Here is a 26,922-nt window from a genome sequence, read left to right on the forward strand (position 1 = left end):
TTCTACTCAGATTCAACCAAATGCAGCAAGGTTAATTGGACAACGTCTCACAGTAAGATGGAAAATGACCCAAAACTTATGAAAGAAACTTAGAAGTTTTTTAAAATAAAGAAATGGAATATTCTGCAATACCGAGTCAATCACCTGATCTCAATTCCATTGAGCTGCGTTTCACATAGTTAAGACTAGAGATGAGCAGACCCGTGGAAGTTCAGGTTCTTATGATTGAGCTGGACTTTAGATAAAGTTCAGTTTTGGGCCCAAACTTTAACTGAACATCATTGAAAGTCACTGACTGGGCACTTTGGCTCTCCGCCTACATGCAGCCAGCCATAAACAGAACACTTCCAGGGAAGCACAGGGATTTTTTTTATGTCATTGTTTTTCTTTTTGTACACAGTATATCTGATAATGCTGATTTTAACCCCAGTGAAAGCCATTAAAACACTGCAAGCAGCTTGCACTGGGCCAAGCTTCGAGCATACAGCGATGTTTGTTAAGGAGGTATTACAAGCAGCGATATCACTAGCGAGCGTATCAGCCCCCGTTATTTGTGCGTCACGGGCAAATCACTGCGAGGTCGCTGTGGCCGGCAAACTGCCTCCTTTCTAAGGGGGCGGTTTGTGCGGCGTCACAGTGGTGTCACTAAGCGGCCATCCAATAGAAGCGGAGGGGCTGAGATGAGCGGCTGTAACATCTTGCCCACCTTCTTCCTTCCTCATTCCCGACGGCTGCAGGTAAGCTGTAGTTTGTCGTTCCTGAGGTGTCACACATAGCGATGTGTGCTGCCTCATGAACGACGAACAACCTGCGCTCTCAACATTCAATGATTTTATGAAAATGAACGACGTGTCAATGATGGACGATTTGGTAAGTATTTTCCATCGTTAACGGTCGTTCGTGCGTGTCACACGCAACGACGTCGCTAACGATGCCGGATGTGCGTCACGGAATCCGTGACCCCTGCGATATATCGTTAGAAACGTCATTGCGTGTAACGGGGCCTTTAGTGTGATTACCAAAAGTACAGCACCTGAACTCCGAACTTGAACTCTGATTTATTTGTAAAGTTTGTATTCAGTACAAACACCAAACTTTAAAGTTTAGGTCACTACTTAACAAAACGTAAGGCAGAAAAACCCACAAACAGGCAGCAATTGAAGTCAGCTGCATTAAAGGCCAACAAAGCATCACAGAGGATGAAACCAACCAGTGTTTGGTTATTTCAATGGCTTCCAGACTTCAGGCAGTCATTGTCTGCAAAGGATTCTCTGCAAAGTACTAAAAACTAACATATATTATTTATGATGAAGTTTATTTGTCCAATTGCTTCTGAGCCCCTGAAATGAGGAAGCATTGCAGAAAAATGGGTGCAATTCCTAAACGTTTCACAGGATATTTTTGTTCAATCCCATCAAATCTACAATATAGTCTCCACTTCAATTGCACCTCAGTTGTTTTATTGTAAATACAAAAATAGTGATCTGCAGAGGCCAAATCATGAAGATTCAGTCACTGCCCAAATATTTCTGAGCCTAACTTTACATGACTTATCTAATGTGTCCATAATAAAAGGTGTCGAGTTGGCAACCCTGATTGCCCAACATAAACCACCTGAGTTCTTATTGCAATACCAAATCTATAGTTTGATGAAAACATGTTTATGGGGAAACTTTTTTTTCCATGTCAACTGATTCTAAAAGCCATATTTTTCCTGTTTGTGTAGTAGTGAAATGAGGCCTTGTTTCTGATGGGGTTAGATGTAGCTTTTAATAGCACTATTTTTGGGTACATTAATTCACATTTCTGAGAATAGGAAAAAAATAATAAAACTCTCTTTATAACATGCACTGTGCTATACTATATACTATCATATAGATAAATACTAGTTAGTCTTTGTCATTTGGGTCAGCACAATTGTGGCAGTATCAAATGATATTTTATAATTTACTATTTTTGCTATGACACATAACTTGTAATTTTGTTTAGTCCCACTAAGGAACATAATGTAATTGCTTAAAGGAAATGTGTCAGTAGGATTAACCTTCCTAAGTAGTCTATATGGGCATGTAGATTATTGGAAGCTGAATAAAATGATACCTTGAAATCTGCAGGACACTGATCTACATGAGAATCATCCTCTAGAGCTTATTATACGTAGAAGGGGGTGTTACCAGAGTGATGTGTAATGGCTGCTCTCTTTCCTAAATTTGCCTTGTGATGTCATTTCCAAGGGTCATGAGTGTGCGCTGCTCTGGGGAGACCTCTGGCGAGTCTGCAATCAAAAGGTCACAATGCCTTATTGCTCATAGATACTTGCATTTCATAGAAATCTACATGCTTTAAGTGCTGTAGGGGTTATGGACTCTTTCCTATCTGGCTGTGCTTTGTAGCCTTAATCCCAGGTGCAGCTCTTTTGTGACAACTTCGCTATAAAAAGTCAAGTGTCTTACCATCTGATGCTGGTTATAGACTCCTCATTCTTATGCTGTCTACTTTGGAAGGAGCTAGTCTCTGGAAGAACCTGAGGTTTCGTGACAGTTGCAGCTGTGGTGTTTAGCTGCATTGGAGAAGCTTGGAGTGTTTTCCTTTTGTATCTACAGTGGGGAAAAAAATATTTAGTCAGCCACCAATTGTGCAAGTTTTCCCACTTAACAAGATCAGAGAGGCCTGTAACTGATATCATAAGTAGACCACAATTATGAGAGACAAAATGAGAAAAACAAATCCAGAAAATCATCTTGTCTGATTTGGAAAGATTTGTTTTGCAAATTATGGTGGAAAATAAGTATTTGGTCAATAACAAAAGTTCATCTCAATATTTTGTTCTATATCCTTTGTTGGCAATGACAGAGGTCAAACGTTTTCTGGAAGTCTTCATAAGGCTGGCACACACTGTTGGTGATATGTTAGCCCATTCCTCCATGCAGAGCTTCTCTAGAGCAGTGATGTTTTGGGCCTCTCGCTGGGCAACACGAACTTTCAACTCCCTCCAAAGGTTTTCAATGGGGTTGAGATCTGGAGACTGGCTAGGCCACTCCAGGACATTCATATGTTTCTTATGAAGCCACTCCTTCGTTGCCCTGGTGGTGTGCTTGGGATAATTATCATGCTGAAAGACCCAGCCACGTTTCATCTACAATGTTCTTGCTGATAGAAGGAAGTATGCACTCAAAATCTCACAATACAAGGCCCCATTCATTCTTTCATGTACACGGATCAGTCATCCTGGTCCCTTTGCACATAAACAGCCCCAAAGTATGATGTTGCCATCCCCATGCTTCACAGTAGGTATGGTGTTCTTTGGATGCAACTCAGCATTCTGTCTCCTCCAATCACGATGAGTTGTATTTCTACCAAACAGTTCTACTTTGGTTTCATCAGACCATATGACATTTTCCCAATACTCTTCTGGATAATCCAAATGCTCTCTAGCAAACTTCACATGGGCCTGAACATATACTGGCTTAAGCAGGGTAACATGTCTAGCACTGCTGGATCTGAGTCCCTGGTGGCATAGTGTGTTACTGATGGTAGCTTTTGTTACGGTGGTCCCAGCTCTATGCAGGATATTCACTAGTTTTCCCCTGTGGGGTGCTGGGATTTTTGCTCACCGTTCTTGTGATCGTTTTGACCCCACGAGGTGAGATCTTGCATGGAGCTCCAGATCGAGGGAGATTATCAGTGGTTTTGTATGTCTTCCATTTTCTTATTATTGCTACCACAGTTGATTTCATCACACCAAGCTGCTTGCCTATTGCAGATCCAGTCTTCCCAGCATGGTGCAGAGCTATAATTTTGTTTCTGGTGTCCTTCGACAGCTCTTTGGTCTTCACCATAGTGGACTTTGGAGTGTGACTGTTTGAGGTTGTGGACAGGTGTCTTTTATACTGATAACAAGTTCAAACAGGTGCCATTACTACATTAGTAATGAGTAATGAGTGGAGGACAGAGGAGCCTCTTAAAGAAGAAGTTACAGGTCTGTGAGAGCCAGAAATCTTGCATGTTTTTAGGTGACTAAATACTTATTTTCCACCATAATTTGCAAAAAAAATCTTGCCAAATCAGACAGGGTGATTTTCTGGATTTGTTTTCTCACTTTGTCTCTCATAGTTGGGGTCTACCTATGATGTCAATTACAGGCAAACCTCATCTTTTTAAGTGGGAGAACTTGCACAATTGGTGGCTGAATAAATACGTTTTTCCCCACTGTATTTTCCCCATATCTGCCTCACTTCCCTTGTATTGTATTATTACAGTGATGGGATTAGTGCTCTCGCCGGCTTCTTACTAGTCAGGGTGAGTTCAGGACAAGCGAAGGCTTAGGCGGGCTTTGCACACTACGACATCGCAGGTGCGATGTCGGTGGGGTCAAATTGAAAATGACGCACATCCGGCATCGCATGCGACATCAAAGTGTGTAAAGGCTCGATGATACGATTAACGAGCGCAAAAGCGTTGTAATCGTATCATCGGTGCAGCGTCGGCGTAATCCATGATTACGCTGACGCGACAGTCCGATGTTGTTCCTCGCTCCTGCGGTAGCACACATCGCTGTGTGTGAAGCCGCAGGAGCGAGGAACATCTCCTACCGGCGTCACTGCGGCTTCCGTAGGATATGCGGAAGGAAGGAAGTGGGCGGGATGTTTACATCCCACTCATCTCCGCCCCTCCGCTCCGATTGGCCGCCTGGCGTGTGACGTCGCTATGACGCCGCACGACCCGCCCCCTTAACAAGGAGACGGGTCACCAGCCAGAGCGACGGTTGCAGGACAGGTGAGTCCACGTGAAGCTGCCGTAGCGATAATGTTCGCTACGGCAGCTACCACAAGGAAATCGCGGCTGTGACGGGGGCGGGTACTATCGCGCTCGGCATCGCAGCATCGTCCTGCGATGTCGCAGCGTGCAAAGTACCCCTTAGATATGTGATTTGCAATGGGAGGAAGGACCCATATAGAGACATTAGGACGTGCAGAGATCAGCTTCAGGAGAGTTGCAGGAGGTGAGCCCACTCCCCTTTTCCCTAGCGTCAGGGCTCACCATGGTATTATGTTCCCAGTGTGTTGCAGCACTCGCCGGGACTTCCCTTATATCTAGCGGAACCCCAGTAGTCACTGTGTGGCAGCAATAATTGTAATATTCTAATTTTTACATTAATTGAGTTGTGTGAGAGTTTGTTGTTTGCAGGGCAATCTCACTTTTTTTTTTATACCATCTCAGGGTAGATACATTTCTTTTTCTTTTTCCTGCATTTTTCTTACAGTGTTATTGTGACCGAATTTTGGAATTTCCATTTGGTTTCTCTTTTTTCTTTACCGACCTGGTTAATTAATGGACTTTTATGTTTATAGTGATAGCACATATACAGTATATTTTTTTCACCATTGTTAATTTATTATTTTGTTATTGGTTTATTCTTAATTTTAATGAATAAAAAATGGGGTCTTCAAAATTATAATATACCGTATATATTTTTTATACTTTTACAAATTTTATAGTAGTTCTGATGATTTGACCATAGGTTTTTAAGCACAATTTAAAAGTTCAGTATTAGCCTCCCAACATGTTTCATCCTAATGAAGTCATACAAAAAAGAGTATTGAGCCTAACAAATGCAATACAGATAATAAATGCATAAAACACAACTTTATTTAGAAATCAAGATATAAGAGTAAAAGAAGAGAGGCCACTCAAATCAGATCCAAATGGTTGTTTGTCCACATACGGTCTACATGTGTATATGCACAAATACATTACATAAAGTATATGCAACGATCCATGAACACATGGATTGTCCACATAAAATATATTATAAAATTAAATAATGCAAAGCAATGACATGTGCAATACCAAAAAGATCCACAAGATGATGATATTAGCAACAAAAAACCTAGAAAGTTCTGTGGATGCAAATCTGTACACGATAGAAAATGCACAGATTGCTATGAAAACACAAAATAGGATGCAGAAAGAGGTGGAATAAATTGACAGGAAGAAAATGCAAAGTTGTAACTCACAAATATATTGTGGAAGGTTAAAGATACTGCTGTCATGAGTGTGACCCACTCGGGGGAACCTTGGGCAAGTTTGGTATCGGAAGCACACAGTGCATCGCTGCTGGCAGATCCACGACTGGATCCACAGTTGAAAAACATCTTCTTGCTAATGGTGCTGTAAGGCTATGTGCGCACGTGTGCGTAATTCATGCAGTTACGCTGCGCTTTGTAGCGCAGTGTAACTGCATGCGTCCTGCGTCCTCTGCACAGTCTATGGAGATTGTGCAGGGGCCGTGCGCACGTGGCGTCTTAGAGCGCAGCGCTTCGGCTGCTGCCCGAAGCGCTGCGTTCTAAGAAGTGCATGTCACTTCTTCCGTGCACTTTGCCGGGAGCTCCTGCTCTGTCTATGGGAGGGGCTGCAGGCAGAGCGCATGGAATCGGCTTTTTTTCTTTTCTCTACGGACATTTTCTGCAGCGATTTGAAGCACACGTGTGCTCTTCAGATCGCTGCAGAAATTTCTGCAGGGCTAGTACGCAACGTGCGCACATAGCCTAAGAGTTAGGGGCACTTTGCACACTACGACATCACAGCTGCGATGTCTGTGGGGTCAAATCGAAAGTGACGCACATCCGGCGTCGCAGTCGATATCGTAGTGTGTAAATCCTTTTTGATACGATTAAGGAGCGCAAAAACGTCCAAATCGTATCATCGGTGTAGCGTCGGTCATTTCCATAATTTCGGAAAGACCAATGTTACGATGTTGTTCCTTGTTCCTGCGGCTGCACACACCGCTGTGTATGAAGCCGCAGGAGCGAGGAACATCACCTTACCTGTGTCCTGCGGCTCACGCCAGCTATGCGGAAGAACGAAGGTGGGCGGGATGTTTACTTCCCGCTCAGCTCCGCCCCTCCGCTTCTATTGGCCGCCTGCCATGTGACGTCGCTATGACGCCGCACGACCCGCCCCCTTATAAGGAGGCGGTTCGCCAGCCAGAGTGATGTCGCAGGGCAGGTGAGTGCATGTGAAGCTGTCGTAGCGATAATGTTCGCTACGGCAGCTATCACCATGATATTGCACCTGCGATGGGGGCGGGGACTATCGCGCTCGGCATCGCAAGCCCCTTAAGCACTTTTGCCTGCCTGGCTGCTGGCTGTAGTTTTCAATCTCAGGTGCAGCTCTTTGAGCTCACTTCCCTTTATTATTTAAAATCATGTGCCTGAGCTGTTGATGCCTGTGATAGAAACTGAATCCTCATTTCTATGTGGTCCATTTTGTAAGAAGCCTGCTCTAGAAAAAGTTTGTCATGTTGTGTGCAGCAGTGGTGTCAGCTGCTCTGAAGTTATCTAGAATGTTTTCCCTTTTCATGTCTATTTCCACTGTTAGTTTTCCTACCATTGTGTTTTTGTATTTTACTGGCGAGACTAGCGATCTCGTTGGACTTCTCACTAACCAAGGTGAGTTTAGGGCAAGTGAGGACTTAGGAACATAGCCAGCAATGGGTTGAAAGAGCCCATATAGGGACATCAGGGAGTGCAGAGTTTAGCTGCAGGTGAGTGCAAGTGGTGACCCGTTCCCCTCTCCCTAGTAACAGGGACCTCCATTGTATCGTCACTAGTAATGGGTGGGCTCGCAGAGAAGCAGTACTGGCGGACTTAACCAGATTTTTAAAAAAAACTGGTTTCAGTCCCGAATTGCTCCCGGTTATCTGGCCAAATGCCGGTCTCCATATAAGGTTATAAGGACCAGAATCCGGTTATTAAAAATGGTAGTAGAAGTAATGGGGGATAGGAGCAAGTGTGCTACACTTTCCAATGCTCTGTCGCCACTGTAACTGCTTCCTGGCCGCTCATTTGTCGCGGGCGGGGAGGACGCCGCCGCTGGCGCTGCTGCGGCTGCTGCTGCTCGGTGGCTCGAGCGGCGGGCCGGATCCGGGGACTCGAGTGGCGCTCCTCCTCCGTGAGTGAAAGGGGTGGTTGGTTTGGGGGATTTAGTCCGTGACGCCACCCACGGGTCGTGGTGAAGATGGGCACCACCGCTGCTGGTGACGGGGATCCCGGGAGCGATGGTAGGGAGCAGCTGGGATGTTGTTTTACCCCTCCGTGGGTAGAGGTCGGTGGTCCCGGGGCCCGATAATGTGACGGGGAGGCAGGGTTGGTGAGGTGCAGGGTTGCAGGGACAGCGCGGCGCGGTGCCGGATGGCACGGGTGTACTCACTCAGTAAGAGATGCACAAAGTCCTCGGTAAACCAAACGGCTGGATGGACGGATCCCGCAGCCGGCTGCAGTGTCTCTCCCTGGACAGGTGATGGCGGCTGTCTTTCCCTGCACCTTGATGTTCGTGTTTGACTACTATGGATCCCCAACGGTAGTCCGCTCCCCGGTGTATGGATGCCAGAGGAGCCCGTTTGCCCGCAGGCGCTGGCCCTTGGGTCTCTAGCCTTAGGTGGTAGCTGTATACCCTCACGGTGTGGGCGGTTGCCTTCTATCGGGTCTTTGGTTGTTAGGAAACCCCTGGGGTTCCGGTCACATTTGGATTTGACTATTGTCGGCGGCTCCAAGCCTGGTCGGGGTCCGATGGCCCTGCCTGTGTGTGCTGGCTTCACTTCGCTCCCCGGTCGGTATCGGCGGGCCAACGCCCGACCCCGGTCCTACGGTTCCGCGTTGATTCACCACTCCAGCAGACGGCCACTACCGTCTGCCAACCTTGCTGTCAGTGCCTGGGCCACAAACCCAAACACCCAAGTGTTTACTCCTCTCACTTCCACGTCCTGCACCAAACTCCACTTTTTCCCACATCCAGGCCTGTAAACTCCTCGGTGGGTGGGGTCAAGCGCTTGGCTCCGCCCCACCTGGTGTGGACATCAGACACTGGAGGGAGGCAGCAAGGGTTTTTGTTTGGCTGGTGTCACTGTCTAAAGGGGGGTGGGGGTGTTTGTGTGTTATCTGTGATGACCTGGCTAGTCCAGGGCGCCACATTCCCTCTTGGTGAAATGCAGACCGCCTGCGGGCTGCCCGTCCATCACCGGTTATATTTTTTTTCAAAAACTGTAAAAATATAAATTAACATGTAAACATTTCAAACATATAAGCATTTTTGTTAGATCACTTAAACGTTGCACATATAAAAAAATCATTTTTAATAACAACGGACGGACGGACGGATGTCTTCCGCTCTCCTACCCAAGCAACCTAGCCCTGATGCTGCCCCTAAGAAGTGGGCAGCACCCCTTGACCCCAGTCCAGGTTCAGGCTGCCCAAGCGGGAACGGGTACGGTTTCTCGCACCTGGCTGTCACTTCAGGGGACCCCACGTCTAGGGGGACCCCTGACCCCCAGAGGATGGCCATCGGTCCTGGTGGTGGCCGGGCCCCAGCCTGCTCTGCTGCGGGCCTTTCCTCCAATCTGCCTCTCCGGAGTTGGCAACGGTTTCCATCCCATAAAACTATTTACATGCCCACCAGTTCGTGGGTGGCCTGCCAGTTCTCGGCCATGTCCATGAATAGTCTCTCATGCAGATGGTAGACACATAAATTCCCTCCGGGGACAACTTGCCGGCAACGGCCGGAATAATCACTGTCGACAATCAGGTGATCTTCGGTTGATTTTTGTCATTCACTCACATATTTACACACTTAACATATGACACCCCTAAATGGTAGTTTCCCGGTACCAAAGCGGGGGTTGGCCTAGGTTGGGGCGTGTGGACTTTCTGGGCCCAATGCTATCAGTGGAGGGCAAGGGGACAGAAGAGACAGTCAGTTCCTCCTCCCTCTACTGTGTGAGGCCGGCGGAGACTCAGGGGGACTGGGTACAGGTGCAGCCCTGGGCACTGGTTCACTGGCGGTTACTTCCGTCTCCTTTTCCTCCACGGGTTGTGGGAACATTATTACCGGAATAAGCACCGCGCCGTTCTGTGTAGACCAGTCCGCTGGGAAATCACCCATCACTGTGTGGATCACCTCTTTTTCTTTCTCTCCGGTTGGTCTGGGGGTTGGAACTTCAGCTGCCACCTTCAACGGCGATGGGCACCTCTTCAGGTGGTCCCTGGACACCGTGGCCGAAGTCTTCCCCTGGTCACGACTATTCTGGTAAGCCTTCTCATTCTTCCATTCAGTGGGTTGTATGACATACGGGGTCTTTTCCCACTGGTCATCAAGCTTATGGGTTCTTCTTTTTTGTTTCAGCACTACATCTCCAGGTTTAAAGGGGCCAGCTGGAGCCCGCTTGTTGAAGTACTGTTCCTGCTGTTCCCAGCTCTGACACAGGTTCCTTTCCACGTACTCCTGGACCTGTCAGTACTGCACTCTCCGCCGAGTGTCCCATCCAGCAGTCGAAGGGAGGGCTTCTGGAGCTTCCAAGCCCATTTTTAGGTCCACCAGCAACCGGCCTGGCTGAGCTCTCATCAAATACGCTGGTGTACATTTGGTAGAGCTAGAAGGGATGTTATTGTACATATCGACCAGGTCAGGCAGCTTTTCTGGCCACAGGTTCCGCTCTTCTAGCGGTAACGTCTTGAGGAGACCCAGGACCAGATGGTTCATCTTTTCACACATGCCATTAGTCTGGGCATGGTAAGGCGTGGTCCGAATCTTCTTGCAGCCGTACAACTGGCAGAATTCTTGAAACACCTCCGCTTCAAAAGCCGGGGCCCGGTCGGTAAGCACCCTCTACGGGTACCCGTGCGGTCGGCAGAAATAGGCCTGGAATGCTCTAGCGGCGGGAAGGCCGGTCATATCCTTAACTGGGACAACCACCATGAATCTCGAATAGTGGTCTACAATGGTCAGGGCGTAGGTGTACCCACTTCGGCTGGGGGTGAGTTTAACGTGGTCGAGGGCGACCAACTCCAGTGGCTGATGAGTGATGATTGGGCATAGAGGGGCCTTCTGGCTGGCCTCGTCCCTTCTTCTCAGTGCACAGGGACCACACTCTCTTCACCAGGCCTCCACAGACTCCCGCATCCCACTCCAATAGAACCGCTCTCTCAACAGCATCTCCAGCTTTTTCCACCCAAAGTGCCCGGCACCGTCATAGTAAGCCCGTAGAACTGTGGGCACACTAGCCTGTGGAACCACCAGCTGGCAAACCTTCTCATGGGTCTTCGGGTTGATCAGTTCCCGATACAGTTTCCCCTGGTCCAGATGCAGCCGAGCTCGTTCTTTCCACAGCCGTTGGGCCTCAGGCGGAGCAGCAGGGTCCAGTCTAGTGGAACCTTGTTCAATCATGGTCTTGACCACTTGAACGGCATGTGCTTGGTCTTGGGCTTCTTGCCATCCCTGACTGGGCAGCGAGTCCAGGTTCGCCTGCTGCTGCTTGACATGCAATAGTTTGACTAGTGGCCGGCGAAATGCAGGCAGCTCGATTTCTTCAAAATCATCGCCTTCCGGTCCCTCATCCGATAGGTGGGGCATCCGGGATAGCGCGTCCACGTTGGTGTTCTTGCGGCCAGCTCAGTACTTGATTGTGAAGTCATAATTAGACAGCCTGGCCACCCACCGCTGCTCCAGCGCGCCCAGCTTGGCCGTGTCCAGATGGGTTAGCGGATTATTGTCCGTATAGGCGGTGAACTTAGCAGCTGCGAGGTAATGGCGGAATCGCTCAGTAATGGCCCACACCAGTGCTAGGAACTCACTTGAAGGAGCTGTAATTTTCAGAGTTCCTCTCCGTGGGCCGGAGTTTTCTGCTGGCGTAGGCGATCACTTTTTCCCTTCCGTTCTGGACTTGGGACAGGACGGCACCCAAGCCTACATTACTGGCATCGGTGTAGAGAATGAATGGGAGATTATAGTTGGGATACACCAGGATTTCTTCCCCTGTCAAGGCCGTCTTCAGCTGACGGAAGGACTCTTCGTGCTTCGCTTCCCATGCCAACGGGGTTCCAGAGGGCCTGCCACCCTTGGTCTGTCCCACGAGGAGGTCTTGCATGCATGGGGGCAGCCATCTTCGTAAACCCCTTAATGAAGCGACGATAGTAGCTCACCAGGCCCAGGAACTGTCTCACCTCTCTCACCGTGGTCGGTCTCGGCCAGTCCTGAATGGCAGTGATCTTCTCGGGATCTGGGGCGACGCCTTCCACGCCCACCACGTGTCCCAGGTACTGCACCCTGGGTTTCGGTAGGTGGCACTTAGAGGGCTTCAATTTCATCCCATATTTGGCTAGGGATGCGAACACTTCAGCCAGATGTTCCAGATGGGCCTCGTACGTCTGGGAGTACACGATCACATCGTCCAGGTACAGTAGGACCGTTTCGAAGTTGAGATGTCCCAAGCAACACTCCATTAGCCGTTGGAAGGTTCCAGGGGCATTGCATAGCCCGAACGGCATGCTGTTAAACTCACAGAGTCCCATTGGAGTGGCGAATGCTGTCTTCTCACGGTCCTCTGGTGCGACCGCCACCTGCCAGTACCCGCTAGTGAGGTCGAGGGTAGAGAAGAAGTTAGCAGTTCTCAGTGCAGCTAGCGAATCTTCGATACGGGGAAGAGGATAGGCATCTTTATGCGTGATCTGGTTGATCTTCCGGTAATCCACACATATTCTCATGGTGCCATCCTTCTTCTTTACCAGCACCAGTGGGGCTGCCCAGGGACTACAACTGTCCCGAATGACCCCCGCCTCCTTCATGTTCCGCAACATGTCTTTAGCGCATTGATAGTGTGCTGGCGGAATGGGCCTATACCTCTCTTTGATGGGTGGGTGTAGGCCTGTAGGAATATGGTGTTGAATCCCCTTAATCCTCCCAAAATCTAATGGGTGCTTGCTGAAAACCTGCTCATACTCTTGCACTACCCGGTATACCCCCTCTTTGTGATGCATGGGTGTGGATTCAGTACCTACGTGTGTCGCGGGCGGAGGGGGGGACGCTGCGCTCTCCCACTGCTCGGGTCCGGCCGCTGGTGCTGCTGCTGCTCGGTGGTGGCTCGAGCGGTGGGCCGGATCCCGGGGACTCGAGCGGCGCTCCTCGTCCGTGAGTGAAAAGGGGATTTGGATTGATTGTGGGGATTTATTGTCCGTGATGCCACCCACGGCTGTGGTGATAATGGTGACACCACCGCTGCTCTGGACGGGGATCCCGGGAGCGGTGACTGGCAGCAGCTTTGTTGTTAGTTCTCCCCTCCGTGGGTAGAGGATTGGTTGTCCCGGGGCCCGGTGATGGGGTAGGGATGGATGGCAGGCAGGTTACGGGGCCTGGTGAGGTGCAGGGTCGCAGGGGCAGTGCTGTGCCGCACGGCACGGTGGTACTCACTCAGCCCAAGGATGAAGACACAGTTCTCGGTAAAACACTTGGCTGGATGGACGGATCCCACAGACGGCTGCGGTGTTGTTTCTCCCGGCAGGTTGATGGTGACTGCCTTTCCCTGCACCTAAGTATGGTTGATGATTCCAATGGGTTCCCACCGGTAACCCGCTCCCCAGCTTGGATATGGGCTGGAGGAGCCCCTCTTTGCCCGCAGGCGCTGGCCCTGAGAAACGGTTGCCTTGGCGGTGGCGGTGTCTCCCTCTGTTGGTTGGACTGTTGCCTTCTGTCGGGACTTGACTGTTTGGAAACCCAGGAGGTCCCCTTCACTAATGGATTCGGCAAATTCACAGCGACTCCTAGCCTTGCCGGGGTCTGAAAAGCCCCTGCCAGATGGTGCTGGCTTCTCTTTGTGTGCCGGTCCGGTACCGCCGGGCCACCGCCCGTCCACGGTCCTTACGGTAACTCAGATAGGCCACTCCTGCAGACGGTCACCACCGTCTGCCAACCTTGCTGATCTGTCCGGGTCACACACCCGGACCAACTTCAGGCTGCTCTCTTACTACTTTCCTCCTTCCACTACAAACTCCACAACTAATATGCCTGGTTTTCCCGCCTCCAGGACTGTGAACTCCTCGGTGGGCGGGACCAACCGCCTGGCCCACCCCCTGGTGTGGACATCAGCCCCTGGAGGAAGGCAACAAGAGTTTTGTGTCTGACTTCGGTGTGCCTGCTGGGAGTGTGGGGTGTGTGGGTGTTGTGCTCTGTGGCCCCTGGCTTGTCCAGGGCGCCACATTCCCCCTTAGTTAAATGCAGACCGTCCACGGGCTGCCCGTCCATCACCGGTTTTATTTTCACCAACTGAAAAATAGAAAAACGGTAACACACAATACAATTATAATAACTTCTTCCCACATTGGGAGGTACTCTTACTTAAAACGTTACGGTTGTAAACGGTCACGGCTTCCGCTCTCCCCCACCCAAGCAACCTGGACCTGATGCTGCCCCTAAGCAAACAGGCAGCACCCCTTGACCCCAGTCCAGCACAAGTTGCCCGAGCGGGTTCTGTCCTTTTCAGGGGACCCACGTCCATGGGGAACCCCTGAAACCCCCAGAGGATTGCCAGCGGTTCCGGTGGTGGCTGGGCCCCAGCCTACTCCACTGCGGGCCCTTCCTCCAATCTGCCTCTCTGGAGGCGGCAACGGTGGAAGCCAAAACAAACATTTTTATTTACATGCCACTATGTTTGTGGTTGCCCTGCAAGTTCTCGGGCTTGTTCATAAAGAGTTCTTTATGCAACTTTTTGAACGGTCCCCACGGGGACAACGGTGCCAGCAACAACCGGTTTCAATCAGCAGTAAATCAGATGGCAATCAGGTGACTTCATCAGTAGATTATCCTTATCATTTTTGCAAAACTTTCAAAACTTTAAACAGTGGTGGTCCCAACGGGGACGTTGACAACGGCATTCCGCTGCCCTTACTCTGAGTCCTCTGTATCGGCTGGGGGAGGGGGTGCGGTACACACTCGGGCCTCATTGCTGCCCCTCAGCTTGGCGTCCAACGCAAACCACCCCCTCTCCCCGCAGTGCCGGGTGTATTGCACCAGGTCTCCTGGCATCAGGTTACGGCCTGGGTGCTCTTCTGGCAGGTGGGCATTAACATCCCGCCGGGCTATAAAGACTTCGGCCTCCAGGCCCGGTTCATAGATGAAACCATAGCCCTGGCGGACATCAAACCGCCTCACCTGCCCCTCATACAGCGGGCCCCGGACACGGAAGGTTGCCTGACGGAGGTTCTCTTTCTCTCGGATTGCACGGGCCACCAATTCCGCCTTCTTCCTTTCCCTTTTCTCAATTTCTGGGCCCAAAGGTACCGGCTCCCTATCCCAGTATGGCGCTGCTGCGAGCTCCGGCGCACGGGTCGGGCCCCGCGAGACCTGTTGGACACTGCCCACTGCTGGTGATCTGGGCAGAAGGTCCCGCGGTGACTTGGCCTTGGACGCCGCCTTGCAGCGACAACCCGGCGCAACCTCAGCCGAGGTATGGGGGATGGGCACAGGGGCTTTCTTCTGCTGGTCCTTTTTCACGGAGCGGTCTATCGGCTCTGGCTCGGGGAATCTCTCGGGGGGTGCCTCCAGTTCAGGCTTCAGGGCTTTCCACGGTAGCACCTCCGGTCGGCTATGGGCTCCAGCTACAGGTCGGTCCGCCTGGGCGGACATGCTGGGTATCGCTACCGGTTGCGGTGGTAGCGGGTCTAGTGGCGGGGTCACGGCAGCCGGGACGGGTGGCGAGGAAGGCAGCAGGGCGAGGGGGTTCAGACCGGGTCCCGCAGCCACGATGACCGGCCCACTAGGGGTACCGGGGCGTGGGTCACTCACCCTCTCTTCCGCAACTCCCTCCTCGCGTCTCCGCACGGTCGCTATGACCGCCGTCATGTCGGTCTCCCACTCCTCCAAGAGGAGCTGCATCTTGACCTGCAGCCTCTGATAGAGCTGAGTGGTCCGGATCTCCACCCACGCCGCTGTTCCAGGCGCGGGGGCTACGGTGCTTCGGGACGGCATGTACATCTTGCTGGCGGCCTCTCCCAGGAACAAGATGGCCGCAGGGTCCTGGCGTCCCTGCTTTTATAGCCGCGCTCACATGCGACCGGCCGCCATTTTGTCCCCCTTAGTTCTTTCCGGCTCCTCCTCTATTGGGGTGGGGTTTTGGCCTTCGCGCCTCTACTACTCGAGGAGACGCTCGAGCGGGAACTCTTCAGGCCCAAGATGGCGGCTTCAGCAAATTTTCAGCCGGACACCTCCGGCAGTCACACAAGGCGCACTTCCACCAGTCGGTAGAATGGTAGGATCCTGTTCGTGACGCCAAGTTGTCGCGGGCGGAGGAGGGGACGCTGCGCTCTCCCACTGTTTGGGTCCGGCCGCTGGTGCTGCTACTGCTCGGTGGTGGCTCAAGCGGTGGGCCGGATCCCGGGGACTCGAACGGCGCTCCTCGCCCGTGAGTGAAAAGGGGATTTGGATTGATTGTGGGGATTTATTGTCTGTGACGCCACCCACGGCTGTGGTGATAATGGTGACACCACCGCTGCTCTGGATGGGGATCCCGGGAGCGGTGACTGGCAGCAGCTTTGTTGTTAGTTCTCCCCTCCGTGGGTAGGGGGTTGGTTGTCCCGGGGCCCGGTGATGGGGTAGGAATGGATGGCAGGCGGGTTACGGGGCCTGGCGAAGTGCAGGGTCGCAGGGGCAGCGCTGTGCCGCACGGCACGGTGGTACTCACTCAGCCCAAGGATGAAGACACAGTTCTCGGTAAAACACTCGGCTGGATGGACGGGTCCCACAGACGGCTGCGGTGTTGTTTCTCCTGGCAGGTTGATGGTGACTGCTTTTCCCTGCACCTAAGTACGGTTGATGGTTCCGATGGGTTCCCACCAGTAACCCGCTCCCCAGCTTGGATATGGGCTGGAGGAGCCCCTCTTTGCCTGCAGGCGCTGGCCCTGAGAAACGGTTGCCTTGGCGGTGGCGGTGTCTCCCTCTGTTGGTTGGACTGTTGCCTTCTGTTGGGACTTGACTGTTTGGAAACCCAGGAGGTCCCCTTCACTAATGGATTCGGCAAATTCACGGCGACTCCTAGCCTTGCCGGGGTCTGAAAAGCCCCTGCCAGATGGTGCTGGCTTCTCTTTGTGTGCCGGTCCGGTACCGCCGGGCCACCGCCCGTCCACGGTCCTTACGGTAACTCGGATAGGCCACTCCTGCAGACGGTCACCACCGTCTGCCAACCTTGCTGATCTGTCCGGGTCACACACCCGGACCAACTTCAGGCTGCTCTCTTACTACTTTCCTCCTTCCACTACAAACTCCACAACTAATCTGCCTGGTTTTCCAGCCTCCAGGACTGTGAACTCCTCGGTGGGCGGGACCAACCGCCTGGCCCACCCCCTGGTGTGGACATCAGCCCCTGGAGGAAGGCAACAAGGGTTTTGTGTCTGACTTCGGTGTGCCTGCTGGGAGTGTGGGGTGTGTGGGTGTTGTGCTCTGTGGCCCCTGACTTGTCCAGGGCGCCACACGTGTATTTCCCGGCACCACCCCTCTAACTGTGCAGAGGGTGTATGGTTACTGGCAGGGGATGCCGAGGTAGGAGGGACAGCTTCGTGAATGGTGTTAGGGTCTAAGGTGAGCAACTTGGTGAGGGTAGCATAACGGGGGAGCCTGACTTCTTCCTCTCCACAACTCTTACAGGCACTCTCCCCTTTTTAACGTCAACCACCCCTCTGGCCGCCATCACCGTGGGCCAGTGTTCAGAAGGCATGGGTTCCACCATCGCTGGATAGTCGCGCCCCTGGGGGAATACTGCTGCCCTACACCAGATCATCATTTCTTTTCGGGGTGACACTACCAAGGGGGCCACATCCATCACCCTCACTCCACCAATCTCTCTGCCAGTCGAGCTCACTTGCTGCAGAAGGGCCCGGGCCCTCTGCCGGCCTCCTCCTGCTGTGGCGGCCAACTGGTGCAACAGATTCAGCACCTCACTCATACAATACTCCATCACGTTGGTCCCCAAGATTACTTTCGGGGTGTGATCACTGGGTTCATTCATTACCACAATCATCCCTTGATTCTTTAACTCCGCACGTCCCACAGTCAGGGTCACTTCCTTGTAGCCCACCTGGGTTTACGGGAGTCCATTGGCTGCGATCAGGGTCAGGCTATCATCAGAGGGGGCAAGTTTGTCAGTGCCCCAAAACTGCTGGTACAGTGTATATGGTATAGTGGTTACCTGTGATCTGTGATCCTGTGTCCAAGAGGGCCACTGCCAGGGGGATGATGGGGCGAGCTCCGACGTACCGGTCTCGCCAATCGGGGGGGCGTTGGTGTCTACTCCTGAGGATTGGCCCTTGGCCCCAGGGGTTGCTCGTTTAACGGGCACCGCCTAGAGTAGTGGCCAGGCTTGCTGCACCTGTAACAGATAGGAGGCCCATACCGTGAGTCATTGGTCTTTCTCCGCTGCATCCAGGGGACGTCCTCCGGGCTGTCGGCGAGCTGGATCCCTCCTGGGGGCTTGACTCTCGTCGGAAGCTGGAGTGCGGTGAGGATCTTGGCTAGGTCTCCATCCATGCGGCGGACCTGGGCTGCTAGTTCCTCCATCATCCTGACGGGCACTGCCGGGGTTAGTAGAGCCGGGGGTGGAGGTGCCACCGTGATAGGAGCGGTTTCAGCCGGCCATGAAGCCGCCTCTGGAGCGCCTGGCGTTGGGGCCTGTAGGGCCTTGATGGCCCGTTCTTTCAGCACGGCAAAGTCCAGATTGGGGTGTTCTAGGACCCACAGCCGCATCTGCTTGCGGTCTTCCGCGGACCCTAGCCCTTGCAGGAATTGTTCTACTAGCATCTTATTGCTGTCTGCATAATTAATAGTGTCCACCCGCTTCAGCGTACGGAGGGTTGTTTGCAGGCGCAGGGCATAGTCTCTTACATTGTCCGCAGGCCGTTGTCGGCACTGATAAAACTGCATCCCGCTTCTGTGCGGGTCTCAAAAGTGATTTGTAGTTTCTCGAAAATGGTAGTCACCGAGGCCCGGTCCGCGTCGGTCCAGGTCGCCGTCTCCTGCTCAGCCGCGCCGGTTAGCTGCCCTAGCACTACCACTGCCTGTTGCCTTTCAGCCAAGGGATATAAATCGAGGACCGGGCTAATCTTTTTCCGGAACACCTGCAGAGCATCAGGCTTCCCATCGTACTGCGGTAGCCTGGTAGCACCGGGCACATAGGGCAGGGAGAACGGCATCACCTGGGCTACCGGAGCAGGAGCTATCCCGTTTCCAACTACGGGTGCGGCGGCAGCTGCAACCGCCAGTCCTCCAACAGCTCCGTCGGGCGCAGACATCTTTTTCCCGTCCCCCCTTGGTTCTCTTCAGCAATTCCGCTTGTTGGGGGCGGAGCTTCGCTTTCGCGCCTTCCCTGCTCGAAAAAGACGCTCGAACGGGAGATTTTCGCGCCAAGATAGCGGCGCTTCAAAATTTTTGGCCGGACACCACCGGCGGAGATCACAAGGCGCACTTCTACTGGTAAGTAGATGGGTTCAATACTGTTCACAGCGCCAAATTGTCGCGGGCGGGGAGGACGCCGACGCTACTGCGCGCTCGCTATCGCTTGGGTCCGGCGCTGCTGCGGCTGCTGCTGCTCGGTGGCTCGAGCGGCAGGCCAGATCCGGGGACTCGAGCGGCGCTCCTCGCCCGTGAGTGAAAGGGGTTGGTTTGGGGGGTTTAGTCCGTGACGCCACCCACGGGTCGTGGTGAAGATGGGCACCACCGCTGCTGGTGACGGGGATCCCCGGATGGTAGGGAGCAGCTGGGATGTTGTTTTACCCCTCCGTGGGTAGGGGTCGGTGGTCCCGGGGCCCGATGATGTGACGGGGAGGCAGGGTTGGTGAGGTGCAGGGTTGCAGGGACAGCGCGGCGCGGTGCCGGATGGCACGGGTGTACTCACTCAGTAAGAGATGCACAAAGTCCTCGGTAAACCAAACGGCTGGATGGACGGGTCCCGCAGCCGGCTGCAGTGTCTCTTCCCGGACAGGTGATGGCGGCTGTCTTTCCCTGCACCTTGATGTTCGTGTTTGACTACTATGGATCCCCAACGGTAGTCCGCTCCCCGGTGTATGGATGCCGGAGGAGCCCGTTTGCCCGCAGGCGCTGGCCCTTGGGTCTCTAGCCTTAGGCGGTAGCTGTATACCCTCACGGTGTGGGCGGTTGCCTTCTATCGGGTCTTTGGTTGTTAGGAAACCCCTGGGGTTCCGGTCACATTCGGATTTGACTATTGTCGGTGGCTCCAAGCCTCGTCGGGGTCTGATGGCCCTGCCTGTGTGTGCTGGCTTCACTTCGCTCCCCGGTCGGTACCGGCGGGCTAACGCCCGACCCCAGTCCTACGGTTCCGCGTTGATTCACCACTCCTGCAGACGGCCACCACCGTCTGCCAACCTTGCTGTCAGTGCCTGGGCCACAAACCCAGACACCCAAGTGTTTACTCCTCTCACTTCCACGTCCTGGACTAAACGTGGCTCACTCAGTCTATGCTCACAGCGGGTGGTCATGTTCTATGGCGCTCACTGTAAGCTTCAGATGAAGCAGAGCTAGAATCATCAGACCTGCATGGGTATTTTGGGGTTAATAAAGGGGTGAAAGAGGGTGTTTTTTGTATTTTATTTCAAATAAAGGATTTTTTCGGTGAATCTGTTTATTTACTTTCACTTACAGATTAGTAATGGGGGGTCTCATAGACCTTCACCATCACTAGTGTAGAGCATAGTGGCAATTGTGAACTCACATTAACCTCTTTTTACCACGATTGCCACCGCACAAGGGCAATCGGGAAGAGCCTGGTAATGTTCCAGGACTGTCACATCTAATGGATTCGGCAATTTTGGGCGGCTGCAGGCTAATATTTTTAGGCTGGGGGGGGTAATAGCCATGGGTCTCCCCAGCTTGAGTATACCAGCCCCCAGTTGTCGGGCTTTATCATGACTGGGTGTCAAAATTGGATGGACCAGATGCCATTTTTTTTAAAATTATTTAAATTTTTAAAAAAAAGCCGCATGTGGTTCCTCCTATTTTGATACACAGCCAAGATAAGTGCTGGCTGGGGGCTGTAGCCTGTAGCCATATGCTTTATCTGTGATGGGTATCCTAATATTGGGAGACCTTATTCAAATGTATTTATTTATTTATTTTTACTGTGCGATATAGACTCGCAGACCGTGTCTGTGATTGGAAGTGTTAGACATGCTGTAACTCAGCAAGGGGGCACATCTATCTACAACCAATCACAGACTCCGGTGGGCGGCGAAAGCAGGGCATATGCAGTTAAGGATAATGAGCAGCCCCAGAAGTAAATGAGTGGCCGCGGGAGCAGTTACGGCCGTGCCGGAGCCTCAGTAAGTGTCGCGGGCGGAGGGGACGCGCTCGCCACGCTCGGGTCCAGGGCTTCTGCTGCTGCTGCTCGGTGGCTCGAGCGGTGGGCCGGACCCGGGGACTCGAGCAGCGCTCCTCACCCGTGAGTGAAAAGGGATGGTTTGTTTGGGGAGAGAGTTCGTGACGCCACCCACGAGACATGGTGATGATGGCACCACCGCTGCTGATGACGGGGATCCTGGGAGAGATGGTAGGGAGCAGCTAGGATGTTGTCCCCTCCGTGGGTAGGGGTTGGTGATCCCGGGGCCCGGTGGGGTAACGGGGAGGCTGGATGGCTGGGGTGCAAGGTTGCAGGGGCAGCGCGGCGCGGTGCCGGATGGCACTGGTGTGCTCACTCAGACAGTCAATGACAGAGTCTCTGGTAAACCAAACGGCCGGATGGACGGGTCCCGCAGCTGGCTGCAGTGTTGTTGTGCTCTCCCCGGACGGCTGATGGTGGCTGTCTTTCCCTGCACCTGTTAAAATGTTCTGACTCCTGTGGTTGCCCACCGGTAGTCCGCTCCCCGACGTATAGGTGCCGTAGGAGCCCGTTTTGCCCGCAGGCGCTGGCCCTTGGATCTCTAGCCTATGGTGGTGGCTGTATATCCTCACGGTGTGGACTGTTGCCTTCTGTCGGGTCTTGGTTGTTGGGAAACCCCTGGGGTTCCTGTCACACTCGGATTTGACTATTATCGGTGGCTCCAAGCCTGGTCGGGGTCCGATGGCCCTGCCTGTGTGCTTAGCTTCACTCCGCTCCCCGGTTCGGTACCAGCGGGCCAACGCCCGACCCTGGTCCTACGGCTCTGCAGAGTTCCGCTAACTCCTGCAGACGGCCACCACTGTCTGCCAACCTTGCTGTCAGTGCCTGGGCTCCTACCCAGGCACACGCAGACGTTTCACTCCTCTCACTTTCAACTCCTCAACTCATCTGTCTCTTTTCCCGCCTCAAGGCCTGTGAACTCCTTGGTGGGTGGGGCCAACCGCCTGGCTCCGCCCCACCTGGTGTGGACATCAGACTCTGGAGGGAGGCAACAAGGGTTTTTGTCTGACTGGTGTAACTGTCTAGGGAAGGGGGGTGTGTATGTTGTTATGTCTGTGACTACCTGGCTAATCCAGGGCGTCACATAAGCATAAAGCACTTGCTTCATTCTTATTTTCTTTATTTTTATTTTATTTTTTTCCCGAATTGCCAGATCAGAATCAATACCAGGAATTCCCTGAAAATCCCGGGCCCGGCACTCGCGAACGTTTGAAACCGCACAGATCCGGACTTTTAAAGTCTGGGTCCACTCATCACTAATTGTGATGCCTGTGTACCCTGTGTGCAGATACTCTTACTGGGGGTTTGTGGGTACTTTGTTAAACCCTGTTAGTCACGTGCGTGACAACTGCATATAATTGTTAGTGATACAAATAGATTGAACAGATAGAGATGGAAGAAGTCAAGAATGCATCCCGAAAAGTATATGAATAAAGAACATTGTTAACCATATATGGTGAATGTGAATAAGGACAGGCCCATAGGTGGTGGCAAACAATCTTGGATCAGAAGGCACCCCTAGTACACGCTTCATCAGGGTAATAAGGCTGAGAGTGACACTTTGTTACGGTGTATTGCCATGATGAAGCATTAAATTGCACGTTAAATCTAAGGTCAAATTACCACAATTACTATCACAAAAACCACAGAACAGTTTTCAGGGAACATATAGCAATGTGAAGCTGTTCCCTGTATTGTATTGCTACGGATGAGGGGCAGTGTATACATTGTACCTGTATTGCCGCTGCTGTATTGTTAAAACCTGCTGACAGAGTTTCTGTCACACCCAAAACTATGTATATGCCCATGTAGGTCTTTCAAAGACAAGTCCAGCAATACCTTTACCTTGTCACTCCGTTCCTCCATTACTGAAAAATCAGAGTTTGAACTGATTTGCCAATGAGGGTAAAGGATGAAGATAAATATGTGTAGAGGAGAAAGCTCAATTTACAATTTGCCATTGGCAACTAGAAGCCTAAACTAAAGACTGATCTGTTAATATTTAACTTTCAATTAATTATTTTAAAATATTTAGGACATACAATTTAAAAACGCAAAGCGCTGTGACCTATCTCAGACCATATAGGTAATCATCCTAGCCATAGGGGTCTCCCTATTTAGACTTGTTGATCAAATGTCTATGGCATAACCTATACGTTTTCCCTACAGTTTATGACCACAGCGTTTGCTTATTAAAATATAAATCGACAGTAGCCTCCCCGACATGTTTTGCCACACTGGTGTCATCAGGGGACTGAGGCTAATACTCAGTCACTCCAGCTCTATGCCATATCCAACTCCGCCTCCTCCTGCTTGACTGTCTACTCCTGAAGTTACACAAAACAGAGTCTGTCAATTAAGCAAGAGGAGGCAGCACTGAGGGAGGAATAGAGCTGGAGTGACAGAGGCTTCAGATCTACCATAACCATTACCATATCAATTCAAAAGTTGATTTCTCAGTAATGGCAGAACTGACTGGCCAAGTAAAGATATTGCTGGATTTGTTGTTGAAAGAGCTACATGCACATAGAGTATGGGATGGGAAATCCTGCTGACAGATTCCCTGTAATTTATAGTGTAAAGGGGGCTTTACACGGTAGCGATATCGCTAGCAATTTGTAGCGATAGCGAGCGTGTAAGTACCCGCCTCCGTTGCGCATGCGATTGTTTGTGATCGCTGCCGTAGCGAACATTATCGCTACGGCAGCGTCACACATACTTACCTAGTCGGCGACGTCGCTGTGACTGCCGAACAATCCCTCCTTCAAGGGGGAGGGACGTTCGGCATCACAGCGACGTCACCGCAACGTCACTAAGCGGCAGGCCAATCAAAGCGGAGGAGCGGAGATGAGCAGGACCTAACATCCCCCCACCTCCTTCCTTCCGCATTTTGGCCGGCGGCAGGTAAGGAGACGTTCCTCGCTTATGCTGTGTCACACATAGCGATGTGTGCTGCCGCATGAGCGATGAACCACCTGGATAAACAACCCTTACCGATTTTTGAGTTTGGGACGACCTCTCCATGGTGAACGATTTTCACCATTTTTGAGGTCGCTTAAGGTCGCTGGTCAGTGTCACACGCTGCGATATCGTTAATGATGCCGGATGTGCGTCACTAACAACTTGACCCCGACGACAAAACATTAACGATATCGTAGCGTGTAAAGCCCCCTTAAAACCTTATCTGTATATTTGCTGTAGTTACAGGTAGTTCTGGTAGTTTCTATAACAGCAAAGGAATAAAGATACACAAATATATTCTTATTAGTTATGCCTGGTTAAACTCGGTATAAAATAATAATGAAGTATATTACTACAATAATAGGCATAATACTCCTCTAATAATTGAGCAGTCCCATCATTTGCAGTCACTACTATCTGTCATATATGCACTTTGTATTTGAAACTGAGCAATTATATACAGTTAGGTCCAGAAATATTTGGACAGTGACACAATTTTCGCGAGTTGGGCTCTGCATGCCACCACATTGGATTTGATATGAAACCTCTACAACAGAATTCAAGTGCAGATTGTAACGTTTAATTTGAAGGTTTGAACAAAAATATCTGATAGAAATTGTAGGAATTGTACACATTTCTTTACAAACACTCCACATTTTAGGAGGTCAAAAGTAATTGGACAAATAAACCAAACCCCAAAAAAAAATTTTTATTTTCAATATTTTGTTGCGAATCCTTTGGAGGCAATCTCTGCCTTAAGTCTGGAACCCATGGACATCACCAAACGCTGGGTTTCCTCCTTCTTAATGCTTTGCCAGGCCTTTACAGCCGCAGCCTTCAGGTCTTGCTTGTTTGTGGGTCTTTCCGTCTTAAGTCTGGATTTGAGCAAGTGAAATGCATGCTCAATTGGGTTAAGATCTGGTGATTGACTTGGCCATTGCAGAATGTTCCACTTTTTTGCACTCATGAACTCCTGGATAGCTTTGGCGTATGCTTGGGGTCATTGTCCATCTGTACTATGAAGCGCTGTCCGATCAACTTTGCGGCATTTGGCTGAATCTGGGCTGAAAGTATATCCCGGTACACTTCAGAATTCATCCGGCTACTCTTGTCTGCTGTTATGTCATCAATAAACACAAGTGACCCAGTGCCATTGAAAGCCATGCATGCCCATGCCATCACGTTGCCTCCACCATGTTTTACAGAGGATGTGGTGTGCCTTGGATCATGTGCCGTTCCCTTTCTTCTCTAAACTTTTTTCTTCCCATCATTCTGGTACAGGTTGATCTTGGTCTCATCTGTCGATAGAATACTTTTCCAGAACTGAGCAGGCTTCATGAGGTGTTTTTCAGCAAATTTAACTCTGGCCTGTCTATTTTTGGAATTGATGAATGGTTTCCATCTAGATGTGAACCCTTTGTATTTACTTTCATGGAGTCTTCTCTTTACTGTTGACTTAGAGACAGATACACCTACTTCACTGAGAGTGTTCTGGACTTCAGTTGATGTTGTGAACGGGTTCTTCTTCACCAAAGAAAGTATGCGGCGATCATCCACCACTGTTGTCATCCGTGGACGCCCAGGCCTTTTTGAGTACCCAAGCTCAATTCCTTTTTTCTCAGAATGTACACGACTGTTGATTTTGCTACTCCAAGCATGTCTGCTATCTCTCTGATGGATTTTTTCTTTTTTTTCAACCTCAGGATGTTCTGCTTCACCTCAATTGAGAGTTCCTTAGACCGCATGTTGTCTTGTCACAGCAACAGCTTCCAAATGCAAAACCACACACCTGTAATCAACCCCAGACCTTTTAATTACTTCATTGATTACAGGTTAACGAGGGAGACGCCTTCAGAGTTAATTGCAGCCCTAAAGGTCCAGTCACACTAAGCAACTTACCAGCGATCCCAACAACGATAGGGATCGCTGGTAAGTTGCTAGGAGGTTGCTGGTGAGATGTCACACTGCGACGCTCCAGCGATCCCACCAGCAACCTGACCTGGCAGGGATCGCTGGAGCGTGGCTACACGAGTTGCTGGTGAGCTCACCAGCAACCAGTGACCAGCCCCCAGCGCCGTGTGGAAGATGCTGCGCTTGGTAACTAAGGTAAATATCGGGTAACCAACCCGATATTTACCTTGGTTACCAGCGCACGGAGCTACACTTGCAGAGAGCAGGGAGCAGCGCACACTGAGCGCTGGCTCCCTGCTCTCCAAGTTACAGCACACATCGGGTTAATTACCCGATGTGTGCTGCAGCTACATGTGCACAGAGCAGGGAGCAGCGCACAATGCTTAGCGCTGGCTTGTTGCTCTCCTAGCTACAGCACACATCGGGTTAATTACCCGATGTGTGGTGCAGCTACATGTGCACAGAGCAGGGAGCAGCGCACAATGCTTAGCGCTGGCTCCTTGCTCTCCTAGCTACAGCACACATCGGGTTAATTAACCCGATGTGTCCTGCAGCTACATGTGCACAGAGCAGGAGCCGGCACTGACAGTGAGAGCGGTGGAGGCTGGTAACGAAGGTAAATATCGGGTAACCAAGGACAGGGCTTCTTGGTTACCCGATGTTTACTGTGGTTACCAGCCTCCGCAGAAGTCGGCTCCTGCTGCCTGCACATTTAGTTGTTACTGTCTCGCTGTCACACACAGCGATCTGCGCTTTACAGCGGGACAGCAACAACTAAAAAATGGCCCAGGACATTCAGCAACAACCAACGACGTCACAGCAGGGGCCAGGTTGTTGCTGGATGTCAC

At 51.5% G+C, this 26,922-nt stretch overlaps 1 protein-coding gene across 1 annotated transcript in view; it reads left to right on the forward strand.

Moving 5' to 3' along the window:
* The window catches only part of LOC142250067 (dimethylaniline monooxygenase [N-oxide-forming] 2-like), a 79,110-nt gene that overhangs the window by 9,622 nt on the left and 42,566 nt on the right, over positions 1-26,922 (forward strand). The gene's annotated exons all lie outside the window — the stretch shown is intronic.

This window comes from Anomaloglossus baeobatrachus, chromosome 8 (assembly GCF_048569485.1).
Source record: "Anomaloglossus baeobatrachus isolate aAnoBae1 chromosome 8, aAnoBae1.hap1, whole genome shotgun sequence".
Taxonomy (NCBI): Eukaryota; Metazoa; Chordata; class Amphibia; order Anura; family Aromobatidae; genus Anomaloglossus; species Anomaloglossus baeobatrachus.